General features: G+C 51.0%; 1 long non-coding RNA gene across 2 annotated transcripts in view; it reads right to left on the bottom strand.

Moving 5' to 3' along the window:
- Positions 1–3,621: 3,621 nt before the first annotated feature.
- The window catches only part of LOC147186120 (uncharacterized), a 30,384-nt gene continuing 18,647 nt past the window's right edge, over positions 3,622–15,358 (bottom strand). Inside the window, exons 6-7 of one of the 2 annotated variants that reach the window (XR_015099226.1) lie at positions 12,349–12,421; positions 3,622–6,831 (exon numbers count right to left, since the gene is read on the bottom strand). This is a non-coding gene — a long non-coding RNA (uncharacterized LOC147186120). The remainder of the gene's footprint in view (positions 6,832–12,348; positions 12,422–15,358) is intronic. The other variant, XR_015099225.1, reaches the window with a different exon arrangement.

Genomic DNA, 15,358 nt, shown 5'->3' with positions numbered 1-15,358 from the left:
AATGCCCAAGTCCATTTCAATGGTTTTCTAATTAGCAGAAGCTCAGACTGACTTGTTTCCACACCGACAGATTGGTTGAGCCCTTGTAGCAGATTGCGGAAAATCACCTAATTAAGACTCTCTCTCAAACACACACATAAATTGCGTCTTTTGAATGATAATTATTTGGCTTTTTTTGTGTGTAATTATAGCAAAGGAGGAAGGATGGGAGCGAATGTTAGAGAGGATTGCTGCAGATCAGATGTTCCGTTCAACCTCAATTAACTGACCAGCGTGCTGAAATGTGTTCTACATTACCTCGACAACAAATTAAGTTTGGATGCACCTCTTTTTGCAGCAGATGAGAAACTCATGTTTGGTGCGGGGGGGACCACTCGTTTTGACCCATCTCCGGAGGCCGCCATTTTGTTACATGACAGTTGCTCAGGTAACAACCAATCAGATTGCCGTGTTTCGACTCGTGGCGCCACATCGATTTTGGACTCGACTTCCACTTTTACGAAATAAATATGTATGATGACGTTGGTTACCTTTGCTGGCACGGTGCCTAACGACAGACCTAAATTGTTATTTGGATATTTGTTGAAATCCATTCATTGTGGAAGACTTTTCCCCTCCAATCCACTTCCCCGAGAGCAACTCTTTCCTCGGCCTACACACTAATGAGCAGATTTCCCAGAGTGCCAGCCTACCTTTTAACGATACTGGCAAGGAGCTCGCACATCATTTGCTGCCACGCTCGACGAGTAAGTTAATCCAGCGGGGACATGAGTGACAAGGCGGTGCAGTAAAGTAGACAGTGTAATAACACCAATCACTTAGCGGAGTTCATTTTCAGCACAAAAACAAAGGTCAGCGACATTGGCGGGCCCCTCGGAGGACCGCCTGGTGTTGACTGGCGAGACCAGCAAGGAGGGGAAGCGGCCGGATGCCGTGCAGGGACATCCATGGCTCATTTGGTATGTGTGGGAGCGCTCGGGCTCGGACTTGGCACGAGACAGCGGGCAGGTGGGATGCGGAGCCAGCCAGCTTCCCTTAACTTGCTCAAGTGTGTGTGTCAGTGCGAGTGGTAATTACTTTTTTCACTTTTGTGTACTTGTGTGTGTGATTAGAGCCGGTTGGCGGGCGCAGGAGCCTGTCAGAAGTTATCTGGCCATCTCATCTCATCATAGGCGCTGCGGCGGATTCCCTCGATGGCTCAACAGCCCGCCGCTACCGCGCCGCTGCCAATCGGGCCCGTCAACGGCAGCACAAATCGATGCCAATCTCCTTGGCTTTCTATTTTTAGCCCAAGCCCACGGGTTCTTTGATAAGGATGCTCTGGCTACCTTCCATCCCCTGCCCTCCCTTTTTTTTCTTCACCTGAAATGAGCAAGGAGCCCTTGCAACCTCTTTCTCCTGGCCTGTTGATAAGAGCCGATAAGAGACAAGATGGAGCTTAAAAACCCGCCGCTCCGAGGGGGCTTTTATGGCGAAAAGATTGATGAGCGGACCGCTATTACACCCGCCATCAGGGCGACGTGTTGTCGTATAGTTTCGTCTGAGATGTGATTGCGTTTCAACTTGATGACAGCCAATGCAGTTGTGAAACATTATCACGTTTCGTGGAGTCCAGGCTGATTGTGGAACGTTATAGCGCAAAACTAGCCTCTAATTATTTGGCAAGCAGGTGACGAATAAAGAAATGGCATCATGTAAATAACTAAAATAATGTGTTTGGCGGGTATCGGCCAGTACTGTCAAGGTATCGATGCTCGCCGATACCAGTCACCGATACTACGCACTGGCGCTCTCTTGTGGCCGTTCTACTCTCAAGAAGTAACATTTATTTGCTAGCTCAGCTAATTAACTCATTCACTCCCAAAGACGTTTTTAAACGTCTTTTCAGACTTGGTCTAGAATTGGCTGGTACTGAATGAGTTAACTTTTATGATTCCAAAACGCTAAACTCGTTTGAGTATTTGAGACAACAAACAGGAAGTACAAAAATTACAGTGGAGGAAGAACGGGAACACTCTGCGGTCCCATCCTAATGTTACAGTTTTCTTCTTGACTGCAATATCGAATCGCATTTCATTGACTGCCCATCATTCTTGGCCGCATGTTGTTTGGCAAGAACGGAATCAAACATTTTTCCCTCTAATTGCATGTTTTTGCGGATGCCGGATTAATCAGTTTAATGTTGTTTGGGCAGCTGAGAGGTAAGACAGCCAAGCCATTAACATATCATTAAAGAGTCCTAAGCGCTGTAATTGCAGGCAGAACGCTGACGCTTCAGTCTCGTTAAGTGGACACGGCGTGGCGGCGTTTCTTAAGTGAGCGGTGGAAGAAAGGCGCGCAACTCAGCACGCGGCTGTCACACCGGGACGTCGGCGGGTCGCGCTCTCGGGCGGCGCGAGCCGGCGAGAACGGCCGCGCTTGAGGCCGAGAGTCATTACGAGGAGACGGGAAGACTCATTTTGGACTGATGCGCCAACGTCAAATATCCATTTACGGTCGCCAGGCAACCATTTTTTCTTGGTCTTGAATAACAAAACATGACAGTTTCATTTTATTTTGATGGCATCGTTTGGGGGGGGATTTTTTTCTTTGTGTGCTTTATCATCTTTTTTGGTGCACACCCCCCAAAAATATATCCTTTGGTTACAAGGTGACAAGAAAAGCCATGCTCTTGTTCATTCCTACTAGCTTGATGCTAGCTTTCTGTTTGCAGACAATGATGGTACGGCCCTACTGGGAGCCGCACGCACCTCTCACCTCTCAATTGTGTTGCCGCACACATACTAGATGAGTCTAGTCCAAAAAAACTTGACTGCCAATCTAAATTTTAATCGGCCTAAAAAAAAAAAAAAAAATCAAACTAAACAGAATTTTTTTTTTTTCAAGCTCCTCCATGTTCGCGTTGAATCATCTGCAACGTCGATAGGGGGAAGGGGGTTGGGGGGGGGCTCATCTGTGTCAATATTTGACCATCTTTGCGCTTCCATTTCAGATTCTGTGCCGTCGCCCAAATTTGAGGGATTATCCAATTATGGCTTGCGTGCCGACAAACGCGAGGGTCTCTTTGCCTTGCGGTAATTGGAATGAGGAGCATTCAAACGAGAGGCCTATCGCCGAGAATTATTGAACAGAGGCGCTTAGAGAAAAAAAAAAAGGAAGAGGGAAAGAGAGTGAGGGTGCGTGCGTGTGGTCCGCTTGTGGATTTCCTCCGATTTCATCAGAAAAAAAAAAAAAAAGAAAAAAGATGGCGAGGGCGATTCCCCTGCAAACGCTGTCCAGCTGGTGTGTGTGGGCGAGCCGACAATCCTCTCGCGGCTCGCGGCTCAACTTCGTAGGCTATCGTGTCGTGCTGATTAAAGGCTTCTTTATTGTTTAATGAGACAGAAGTTGGAAGTGGACTTAATGCGGCGGCTCCAACGTGACAGGCAGACTGAAAGGCGGCCCCGGCCCGTCTTAACGGGCGCGGAATGAAACTTCCTTGGGCGTGCCGCTTCGTCTCTTAAAAAACTGTCAAGCGCAGAAGACCGGCGGACCGCGTAGACGCAATTTGGTGGAGGGGGCGAAGGTGGGGGGGTGGGGGGGGAGTTTGAGTGACAAATGAAACAGGAGATATGCAGCAGGTTGGATAGGCATTGTTCATGTTTTATTGAGCAGCGCTGACATTACAAGCGGTGAACAAATGAAGTCGAGAATACAAAAGAGCATTATTTAGTACAGGCAAATCAAAGGCGAGCCTGCGGGCGGTGGGGGGGGGGGGGGTGATACTGTAACACAACACGCACGATAACGCCTTTGCCATTTGTCGCAAAATTAAAAAGGCATTCCGTCGTCGACGGCCGCCGCGCTTTTGATTCGCAGTTGCGAGAGGACGGGGGGGGGGGGGGGGGGGGGGGGGGGGGTCACGTGACCTTGCGCGACTTCATAAACCGAGGACGCCTAATCGAAATCCGGCGTACGTCTGTGGAAATGCGCTTATTTCTCGACATTTATTATAATTATTTTTTTAAATGACTTTTTCAACGTCAAAAGCGGCGCCACATCACACGCGGCGAAGGCGCGACAGCCGCGGGCAAAGCAGGCGGACATCGGCAATCAATTTCCTTTTATCGTGCCCGTTCCGAAATTACGCGCGCTGCTTCACTTCCAAAAACAAGCTAGCGTTCCTTTTTCGGTTCCTGGTGACACCGCCCCCTGCTGGTCCGAGATCGAAACGGCCCCACTCGGCTTTCGGTAAAATTCTCTCGGTCTCGCACCGCCGACGCGTAGGGGAAAAAAAATGAAACACCGCGTCGGAGCGGGGACCCGCAAAATAAATGAAACCGATAATGCAAGCGAGAGAAACTTCCCATCCCCGCCCACTGAATATTAGATCACAACAACTCGCGGCGCTGAATAAATCATTCGACCCCAGCAGAGCATCGCTATTGCAATGTCTTCTTGAATATTAATCCAGAGCTTGCGTCGGTGCGGAAATAATGTCACACAATTGGAAGCATGTGTCAAAGCGGTGTAATCCACGCGGATTCAGAATTCATCTTTTTTTTTGCCTTTCCGACAACAGCACGATGCGGATTTATCGGGATTGCCCCCGGAGGTCGGGACACGAACGGACAGTTGACATTTCGACCCGATCCCGTCGCGCCAAAGTGAACCCGGCAGGAACGAGGCGATTTGAATTGTGACGCTTAACTCATTCACTCCCAAAGACGTTTTTAAACGTCTTTTCAGACTTGGTCCAGAATTGGCTGGTACTGAATGAGTTAATTGGTTGGAAGTCAACTGTGAGGGAATAAAAGTCTTCAAAGTCGGTGTGAAATTCAGCAAAGTCGATCCAATTCCTCGAGATTTTTTCAAATTTGAATATCGAAACGTTTTGAGCATCTAATCTCTGCTTTTGGGGTGGAAGCAATCCACTTCCTGCTTGGAGGCAGAATTTAAAAAAAAAAAGATCGGTGAGGCGAAAGGTTTGGCGCATCCCGCCTTACTGTCTTAACTCAAGCCCCCCCCCCCAAAAAAGAAATAAAAACTCAATGCTGACTGCACGAGGCCGGCCGTCGCGCTGAGCGGTCACCGCGTGTTTAGTGGCTTCTGCTCCTACATGAACCCATCGACCATCACGTAGGAATAAAAAGCCATAAGACACAACAGCAATCTCACAGGGAGGGGGGAAAGAGGCAGGTGGGGGGGGGGGGGCAGGAAGTGGTAAGAAGCAGTGGCAACCGGAAGAGGACGCTCGTGTTCGGGCACAGAATTTTTAATCGCACACTTCCCGATAGCTTTCGACCTTCTTGACCTGGTTGGCGTGTTGTCAGTTGGCCTTAGGGGCAGCTCGAAATGAGACCACGGGGGATTTTCTGCCTAGCGACAAGGGCGCCGCGGCCAGGAGAAAAGAACGCCAACAGGTCTGCAGAGCGACGTCGTGGCGCGCTCGCTAGTTTGCTAAAATGACGCGCAAAGATAATGCATTTTATTGCTTTTACAAGAGCCCCCCCACCCGCCCCACTTCTAAAATGCCACCGGGAAAGAGCTAGGCAAGTTCTCGAGAGAATTCTGCATCGCAAACATGGAGGGGCTGTGCAATCAGGCGGGAGGTTGAAAAAGAGAGGGGGGGGGGGGCTAGGAGAGCGAGGAAACAATGATGGCGTGGCTGTGCACAAAGTGGATTTTGCAGAAGCGGAGCCAGCCGCTCTCCCGCTCATACGCGGCTAACCCACAGGTGACACTTGTCGTATCAAAGCCCCCCCTCCTCCCCCCTCCCCCCTTTGATGATGCGCGCCGGCAGATGAATATGTATTTTATGATCAGACGCTCGTGTGGAAATGACATTCGCGATGCTGGCAACAAAGCGCGCTGATGAACCTGATGCATCCTCCCGCGAAATAGCACCCCCCCCCCCCCCGCCCCTTCACACCAGGCATGTGTCAACTAATATCCACTTCGCGCCGGCCAAAATCTGCCGGCCGGACCCGCTTGGCGCGCAAAAAAGGGCTTTCCAGTGCGAGCCGGGCCCGTCCAGATAAATATGGATGACTGCGACGCTGTAGGTTTCCTGCTTTGTATGCTAATGATCTTATACAACTTTAATAATGCGACGGTGCTGCACCGGGGGTGGGGAGATGGAGGCGGTGGGGGGAGGGGGGCGTCACGCGGGAGAGCGGCCGCAGAGAGGAGACTCATAAGACGGGAGACGTGACTGGCCAAGTAACGCTTCTTCCTCCTAAACGGAAGGGCGGGAGGACTGCAAAGCGCGAAGGCGAGCGTGGGACAGAGAAATCGATTGAAGCAGGCTTCGTTCTCGTTGTTATCCAATTGGTGAATCTGCAAATTTTGGCTTCTAGGGACGACAATATTTGCATCGTGACGATGAGGGGGCGCGATTTTGCATCAGCGCCACTTCCGATCTCGGTGTACGTCAAAAATGCCACTTTCAACGTGGACAAAACATGCGCCGTCTAATACATTTCATTTCTCAATGCCATGCCAACAAATAGTTTAAAGCAAAAAAAAAAAAAAAGCCACATCCTGTCATCCCCGCCCCCCCCAAGCGCAAGGTGCTGTCTTGCACAAAAGTTACCATTCAAGGACGGCACAAAACTGCTGAACGGCAAAACCGACGTCAATGCGAGAACTCGTTTGGTGCATTGTTTTTTTTTCCTTCACAAAAAAAATAACTGACTCAAAATTGTTGATTTGGAGGAACAACACGATGCATACGTACCTCCGTTCAGATGAGACTGAAAAAAAATGTTCTCATCGTATTAGGTTTTGTTTCTTCCTGTAGCTCACCGAGGGCCACGTTCGGGCTTCACGGGTGGCAGCCGGAGCGGGATCCTGTGACACACACACAAAAAAAAGACAAAGCAGTTAAGACCACCTCAGTGTTCGAAACAAGTTTGGAACGTCATACAATGCTCAACCGTCACCTCAGAGAGAAAACACGCGGCGAACAGTTTCAAGCCGAGTTTCAAACTTTAGCTTGGTCTTGATCATCTCAACAAAAAAAAATGTGGTGAGAGAGCGGTTGGGCGGGGGGGGGGGGGGGGGGTTGAGTCGGGGGGGGGGGGGGGTGATAACACCTCACACAATGAGCTGTGACATCCCCATTGAGCAATGATGGATCGCGCTGCCAGACCGCGCGGCTGTTTGCGAGGCAGATCACTCAAAAGTCAAGATGTAAAAAGCCCAATCACATGATGAATGGTCCGTTTAGTCGACGGATGCGAGCCGACCCGCAAGGCGTGCGTCGTTCGCCACCTTGAAGCGGGGGAGGGGGGGTCATCGATTGCAACGTGTTGAGGATTTGCGCCTCCCGCCAAAAGATCCTGGAAGATCACTAAAGGTCAAGGACGAAAGCCCAGAACCCGCTGTCGTCCGATCGCCAACGAGGACGCCAAGCGAGGTCTCTCGACGTTGTGAGCGAGTTGCCAGGGCGACCAGATTTTATATATATATATTTTTCGACACGTCATCCATAATTGATGGACAGGACATGTCGCCGCCTTTGATATGATTGCAAGTAGACTATGATGGATCTTCAGATCGGCTTATGTGTGTGTGTGTCGGGGGGGGGGGGGGGGTGTTGAACAGATGTAGGGTGGCGCATGAAGAGAGGGATGGGGTTGCCTGTGATGGTTTCCACCCCGCGGCGAACAAAATAGCCCTCATATATCGCTGTAATCTGCATTAGCAGCGGAGCCCCAGTCTGGAGACAGCACAGAGGGGGGATGAGTAATGGGCCCACTGCTGATTTGGCAGGCCTATATTACACCTCAAAAACCGACGCGAGAATATGAAACGGTGCAAATGAGCATCCTTACAGCACCCCCCCCCCCCCCCCCGTGAATGTATCGTTTCAACCTGCATTACACCAATTTACTAAAGCCGCAGTGTTTTGTTTTGTTTTGAAGTCACTTTAACCCCCAGCGCTTCTGCAACATTCAAATAGTTTCTGTTTTGGACCGGCCCATTTTATCCGGCTTGCGTTCGCCCATTTGCGCCCAGCAGGGCCGCGGGATGATCAATCGCGCGTTCGGCTTTCCGACGTGGATTGCAAAGCGGCTCCCGCGGTTGTCGTCGGGCGCCTCTGTTCGTTTGCCGCAGCGGGAAGTTTGTCCTTAAAAATCATCAAAGCAAAAGTAGAACTGTTACTCAACCAGCGCAAAGCGAGCCCCCCCCCCCCCCCCACCACCACTTCGCTTTCAATATGACGCTAAAAAGTATTTCCGAATTTCATTGGACCCCAAATAGAAATCTTGTTACATCAGTTCATGACAGCGACTTTCATTCCCATTTGACACTACCCTGTAAAAAAAATAAATAAATAAAATTCCAAGACGTCGCTGGGATTAAATGCCTGGATTCTGAATGGCATTGAATGAGTTGATTACATCTCGAGTGGCAAATTGATTGAGGCAAAATGGCGGCTGGCATTCAACTCTTGTAAATGCCTTGTAACGAGGATATGCTTTACTTGCTATCCCAAATGAAATCGCGAGATATCGAGCCCCCCTCGGGGCCAATCAAGTGGCTCGCCCCCCCCCCCCCCCCCCCGTGAGCGTGCCTATTTGCGCGGCGCTTCGCACATGTGAAATTGGCTTCGTGTCCGCTCATTGTTCAAGGTTTCCCCGCCTGCGCAGATTAAGCGGTCGCGCCGCAGTCTTGTTTCTATTCGCGGATTAGCCACGCTGTTATTTTTAGTTTGACTCCACTTGGGCGGGAAACGCAATTAATTAATCAGCCTTTTTTTTTTTTAATCCCTCCACCAAGATACAGGCGACAAACACCGGCGTCGGGTTTTTTTTCGCCGATTGCTACGTCGCTCGGAGCAGTTATTCCGAGCAGAATTCGCCGGAGCGCATTTGATTCCGATCGCAACTTTTGTCTCCGCTCGGGTTGTTCAAGAAGCCACTTTTATCGCAATGATGGATTGATTCGCCTCCCACGCCGAGGCAAAAACCTTACTCCTGGCACTTCAGGCAAGGCGCATGTCAACAAGTCAAAAGTGAAGCGGGGCTCTTTTGCATGCAGATTAAAACTTTCATGCCCGCAGGGGGGCTGACTTACCGCCAAGTCGGAAACTTTGGAAGAGAATGCATCGTTTGTTGTGGGTAGTTTAGTTCTGATGAGAGCTAAAGTTGAACGACAGACCGCGGCGAACCTGTCTCGCAACCGTTTCCCATCCCCAAGCCAGATACTGTCGATGAAAGATACAAAACCGTTGCTACGGCTAATGCTAGGTCTGTTTTATCGCGTGATTAATACGAATCAAATCGTAACTTGGGGGGGTGTCGATGCGAAGAGGTGCGAAGATGTTTCCATAAGGTGGCTAAATTGCCAAAGAAATAACTCGGTCTAAAAAGAATAAAAAATAAAAAATAAAAATCGCCCTTGTCAGCTTTCACTAATGGCTATTCTCCGTCGAGCTAACGCTCTCGCTCGCTCCCGTTGACGCCAACATTTTCATGAAGGCAATAAAATGCTCATCAGCAAAGGTCTGGAATGATCGTTTTTAATATGATGACTTTTTAATGAGGAGCGATGAAGACGGCGCCCTTTTTCTTTTTTTTTTCCCTGATCAAAGCGGAGAACTAACGGCGCTAAAAGCGACTCCGCCTGTTGCGTCCTCGCGTTGTTGTGCTTGTTAAACTGCAGCACGTGAACAAAAAAAAAAAAAAAATGCAACCGGAGCCCTCCCCGCCATCCGTCACTCGGCTTCAGCGACGTTTGACCTTTCATCGAAGACTTCCGTCTCATCCGTACGTGCTTGATCATTGATTGGACGTTAATCCGAGGTCTTTACGGTTTTAGCCGAGCGAGGAATCCTGTCAGAGGCGGGCGCAAAAGAGCGAAGCGTGCCGCCCAAAAGGTCGCGCTATTGGGACTGGAGAGGTTCTGATAAAATTACAGATTAAGCCGGACACATCGAGAGATTGTGCCCCCCCCCCCCGCCTCCCTTCCAAAAAGGTACCTACCGCTTTTATCAGGATCGCAAAGCGGCTTTTCCCGTTCCGTGGAAATTGCATGCCCTTTGAGAAGACGACCTCACGGCAGCCACGAGGTAAATGATTGCCTTGAAAGGTGAATGTCGAAATTTGAGGGGCGTTATATGACTCGGACCTAATGGAGCGAAGCCAAAAAATAAAATAAAAGGCTATGTTGTGATAGCGATGGCGACGCTCCGCTCATTACGTCGGCGTTCTATAACGTGACGTGATGTGCCGAGCGGCCATTATACACACCACATTGCTTCATATTTTTTAATGAGGCGCTGGCTTTATGATCTCTCTTCGGCGAGCGCTCTGACTTTGCCGCCCAAGGTCAAGACAAAGGCGGTTTGAGTGCGAGAGACCCCCCCCCCCCATCCCTCCCCTCCACTCCCTGCCCACCAGACGCTAAACAAAACCACTTATCTGCCTCCTTCCTTTTACCATACAAGGTCATCCCACGCCGGCTACGCCTCCGCAATTAGCATGCAGCCTGTGGCATGGCCCTGTCTGGCAAACGACGCACGTGCGGCGCGCTCTCCTAATGACCTGCCAGTCAGGTGGGTGCCCCCGATGAGCGTTAAAGGTTCCCGGTGGGGCGTCATCTCATGGTCTGTCCAGAACAGACGAGCTTTTTAGCAGATGACGCGCGCTATTAGGGCGACGCTTTCAATCCAACACGTCCTCACCTCAGGTCGTTGATTACGCCACGCTCGGGGCAGAGGGCCATCAATGAAAGCGAAGCTAAGCCGTTCATATTCGAACGAGACAATTACAACAAGCGAGTGCACGCGCGGCCATTTTTAGTGTCACGGTTTGTTGGGCCCAGGACTGCGGCGTAATTTAAATGACGATATATTACATTAATTATTCACAGCGGGTAGGTTTCGAACGCTCTCGCTTCGTAAATGAACAACAATGATTCCCATACTCGATTTACCTGTGCCCCGAAACCCAATCAGAACACCGAAGTCCTACGCGCGAAAGCGGCACTTGCAACACGGGCAGAACACATTCCCCCCGGTTCGCAATCCGGGAAGTAATTACAATTCTCCACAGACGTAATTGGGAAAACAAATTAGCATTAGCTAAATGTAATTTCCACTCGACAGCATTGGAAATTTCACCTCTGAGCCGCGGTGGGTTGCGAGAAGGCGCGCGCGGGGGGGGGGGGGGGGGGGGCGCAAAGTCATATGTACGATCACCGCAAAACAAATCAAATCAAAAAACGGGGGCCGTGTTAGTTGATGAAAGATGAAACACGTGCGCTCCACAAAATGCTCCAACAGACGTAGCGACAAAAACAAACATTCCGGACGCGGTTGTCTTCTGCCGTGAAGTCAAAGTCGTTCTTTTTAGGGTTCATCTCAAATCTCTGCTCGGGCTTCCCGTTAACCTTGACACTTGATTGTGTGCCATATCGCAATATGATCATAAATGACATTAAACATCCCCGTGGCGAAAAGGCGTGAAGCAGCGACACGCTTCGCAAAGCTGCCCCGGCTGCTAACGGCTCCCTCTTGGTAACCGTATAGCACCGCTTGACGGGTTGCCAAAGGGCGGTCGGGGGGGGGGTGTTGTGTTATTGCGGAGCCAATCACCCACTAAGCATTTGCCGGCTCTTATTTCCTCGCCGCTAATGTGCGAGCCTCCCTAACGCCGCGGCTAAATCGACTCTCAACGCCTGACTTGACACGCGTGCGGCGCCACGCGGAGGATTCCCAAAGATGCATCGGCGGCGGTGGCGCGAGCCCGACATCATCCGTTGCCTGGGTTACGTTGATGGGCGGACGGCTCGCGCCGCTAAATCACCGAAAGCGACAGCGGCCCGACGATTAGGATGATGACGCTGACACGACCTTTGCAAGGGTGTTTTGTTAGCCGGCGATTGCTCAATTTAATGTGCCGGTGAAGGTGTGAAGCCTTCCGTGTCGAGTGGACTTCTACGGCGGTGAGGTTCCTGACTGGCGTGGCGCTATTGCTCTGGAGTCGGACATTAAAACATGAACATTTCTTTTTATGGCGGCGCGGGCACCCGCAGCAGCTCCTCTTGTTGTATGTTGCGAGAGGGAAGAAATTTCACATTTGACAATAAAGTTGTACTTGATACTTGACTTGACTTGAATCTATCATCAAAGATGAGCCGATATTTCAATTGTGGCCTTCATTGTAAGTCTGCGCTAGGTCGGCTAAGTCTGCGCTAAGTCCTCAACAAGGCATGGTGCTGAAAGTATGGACATGGGATTCTTCTACGCATGGTGCCAAAGGAGCGCTAACACTGCTACATGCCAGCAGCGGCATTGTACTTTGCGCTTTGACCCACGCACATTCATTCCAAATACAGTTGAACCTTGTTGCGACGTACCTTTACAAGAAAGAAACGGTCGGTTTGCTAGCAAGTAGTCACATCGTGCCTGTGCGTCCCTCTCAGTGGAGGTCTGCAAAACAAGGCCGCAGAAGCACAAACTCAAATGGAGTCCTCAAGCGGTCAATGGGAAGGACTATTATGTGTACGGCCAGAAAGCCCAGACACACTTTGCCCCCCCCCTTATCGGCCTGCGCAGATGTGCCTCAGCCTCCTCCACGGCGTTCCCGCTCAACACATCCATCAAAGAAGTGCATCTTGGGACACTGAGAGAATGGTGCGAGCGCCAAGCCCACCATCTGCCGTCATTTAGAAATAAATGACAGGCCCAAACCTCACGGGGGCCCGTCTCATTCCTCTGCCAACATCGTTACTGTGACGGGCTAGCGCCCGTCATCCAGCCTTCCCCCCTTTTTCCCCTCCGAAATCGACGTGCGAGAGGAGGCTGTGTGCTGGAGTGTGACTCCGAGAGAGGCTTGGAGTGGATTCGGTCGGTGAAGCGCAGCCGTTTACTCGAGAGGAAACGGCAGGTGGAACAGCGCGGTGAAACCAGCTGTCTCCCCGCTGATTACAGGAGCCGACACGGAGAACGGGAGGACTTCGGGGCCGCTCGCGGGTTTTGGGCTGGAAAGCGGCTTCGGTGTCCACTTTTATTCGATTAGGTTCGGAGTCAGTCAGGAGTTTATAACCCGTGTGTGGTCTGCGCTCCCTCACAGTCGTAATAATTAATATTTTACAGTCAGCCAGCCAAACAATATTTACAAAGTCCACTCGGGGAGGGAAACGGGAGCGCAATTTCGCAGCTCTCCCCAGGTGCATATTAAGGAAAATGAAGTAGTTAACTCAATGAAATTAATAACACAACTGCTGCGCCCGTGACAAATGAGCCGCATAAAACTTGCCTTAGCGTTGTGCAAAAAAAAAACAACTATCGCCCGAAAGAAGCGCACCAATCTTTGTCTCAAATCGACCAGATAAGAATTCCCCCTTTGCAATTCTTTGCCAACTGCAAGGCCAGGCCAGCGTACGACTTCACGGGTGCTTGTAGGTGACGGCTAATATAAGTTTGCCCCCATCACTGAGATGGGGGAGGTGGACTTTATTAATTTCACGGATCTGGAAATGAGCCGTGGCGCTAAGGCTATCGCTCTCTTATCTGTGGATGGCGGAGGCATAATTAAGCCAATAGGCAGCGATGATGAGGAAGTCATGTGAGTTAAGACGCTGAGATATGAGGGTGGATTTTTCAGGGCTGGTTTAGCAGAGGGACGATGAGATTGGCACTTAATTGCCACCGTTTCTATTTAGAGGGTGGGAGGTTCTCCCGCGCGATAGCCAACGCCTCCTTCGTCGAACTTTGCGGTAAAACGAACACGAAATGGAGATAATTACAAATTTAATTGAAACCGACGCATAATATTTGATTATATCGTCACCGTTGCTCGACGTAATACCATCAGCAAGTATCTGTACTTGGTGTGCAAATACTTGTGCGTGGTCTCCAACAATCGGATCATCCTTGACTCATTCACTCCCAAAGACGTTTTTAAACGTCTTTTCAGACTTGGTCCAGAATTGGGTGGTACGCAATGAGTTAATAGCAATCGATACGGCCAGAAGTGAAATCAGAACCTCAACTCACCGGTTGTAGCCGATGCGACAGCACGAGCGAGTGGAGCAAGGGATTTTCGAGATGCGCTACGTCGCGTGGACAGAATACACGACAGAGGCTACGCGGCTCCTATTACGACAACGCCAGCTCCGGAGTTCTCGCCTCCGTTGGGAGCAGTTAGCTCTTGCTGGGGCGATTTGAAATTGCCTGTCCGCCAACAACAGGCGGCCGGCGTCAAAATTAATAAAGGCCTTTGCGCCAGACCGATACGAGAGTCTTCTGCCGCTAGCCGGGACACCTCCCTGTGTAAACCTCGTCCGCCAATAAGCAAAAGCCTGCTTGTAAAATCGTAATCCCCGTTTTCTCGGATCGACGCGAGGGAGTATTGAGTGTTATCACCTCGCTTGACACACTCCTGTGTCCCCCCCCGCCCCACCCCCCCGGATCCTTGGGGCTTTATCACACCCGGCATTTCATTCCATTATCCCGAGCACACCGGGACTGTCCTCGGAGCCGGGGAATGAGATGGCTTGTCAGGGTCGCGGAACAAAGAGGGGGGAGCATGTCGAGCACAGGATTAGACCGGGGAGAGGAGCCGGGTGGAGGCGACGGGGGAAAAAAGGGGATGCGAGATGAGAGGGGAACGTGAGGGGATGGAGGAGCCGCAACTGGGGGAGAAGGGGCCACGTTTTGGGGATTTCCCTTCGCCGCCTTTTGTTTGTTAATTTTGCGATCCGGTCGTCGTGCTCGTTGCGGCTCACAAGAGGGATGTTGTCCTAATTTAGTCGACGCGCTGGTTGTCGCAGTCTTCTTTTTTTTTTTTTTGAGGCCGCAACATAACCCACTCAAGTCTCGGATGCGCACGTTTTGCAGTCATTCCAACGTGGACCAAATATCGCGGTGAGCATCTGCTTTGTAAGACACGCGGGACACGCTTAATAGACGTCCGCACAGGTGCCGCCGCGCATCCTCAACGCTATGAGGCACAGACAAGCGCAGGATCCCGCACTTCATTAGCTCTCCAGCCAACCCCGACCGGAGGAAATCGATGGCGGACAATACCCGGCGCACCTCATCCCGCCGTCTTACCTCCTCCCCAATTCAGCCTCCCATCAACATCCATCCCTCCTTCCAAAGCATCACATTATTCTTGCTTACTTCGGCATCCGCTTTCTAGAATCCCGCCTTTTCTTTCCACCTGACGCGATCGTCTTGCATCCCCCCGTGCCGCTACATTCGCTTGCTAACAGCCACTCCCCCCCCCCCCACCCCCCCCAGGACCGCTTTCATCAACAGTATGGATCATTCGTCTTATCAGGTACTCGTGCCTGGAACGCCGTTGTCGTCTGTTGTGATCGCTGACAGCCGGGCCGTGCCGCGTTGACAGTCACGCCGATA

Source organism: Hippocampus guttulatus, chromosome 22 (genome assembly GCF_054856545.1).
Source record: "Hippocampus guttulatus isolate MCC_2025c chromosome 22, RoL_Hgut_1.0, whole genome shotgun sequence".
Taxonomy (NCBI): Eukaryota; Metazoa; Chordata; class Actinopteri; order Syngnathiformes; family Syngnathidae; genus Hippocampus; species Hippocampus guttulatus.
Note: the sequence above shows the minus strand (reverse complement) of the source record. Positions and strands in the feature narration are given on the sequence as shown.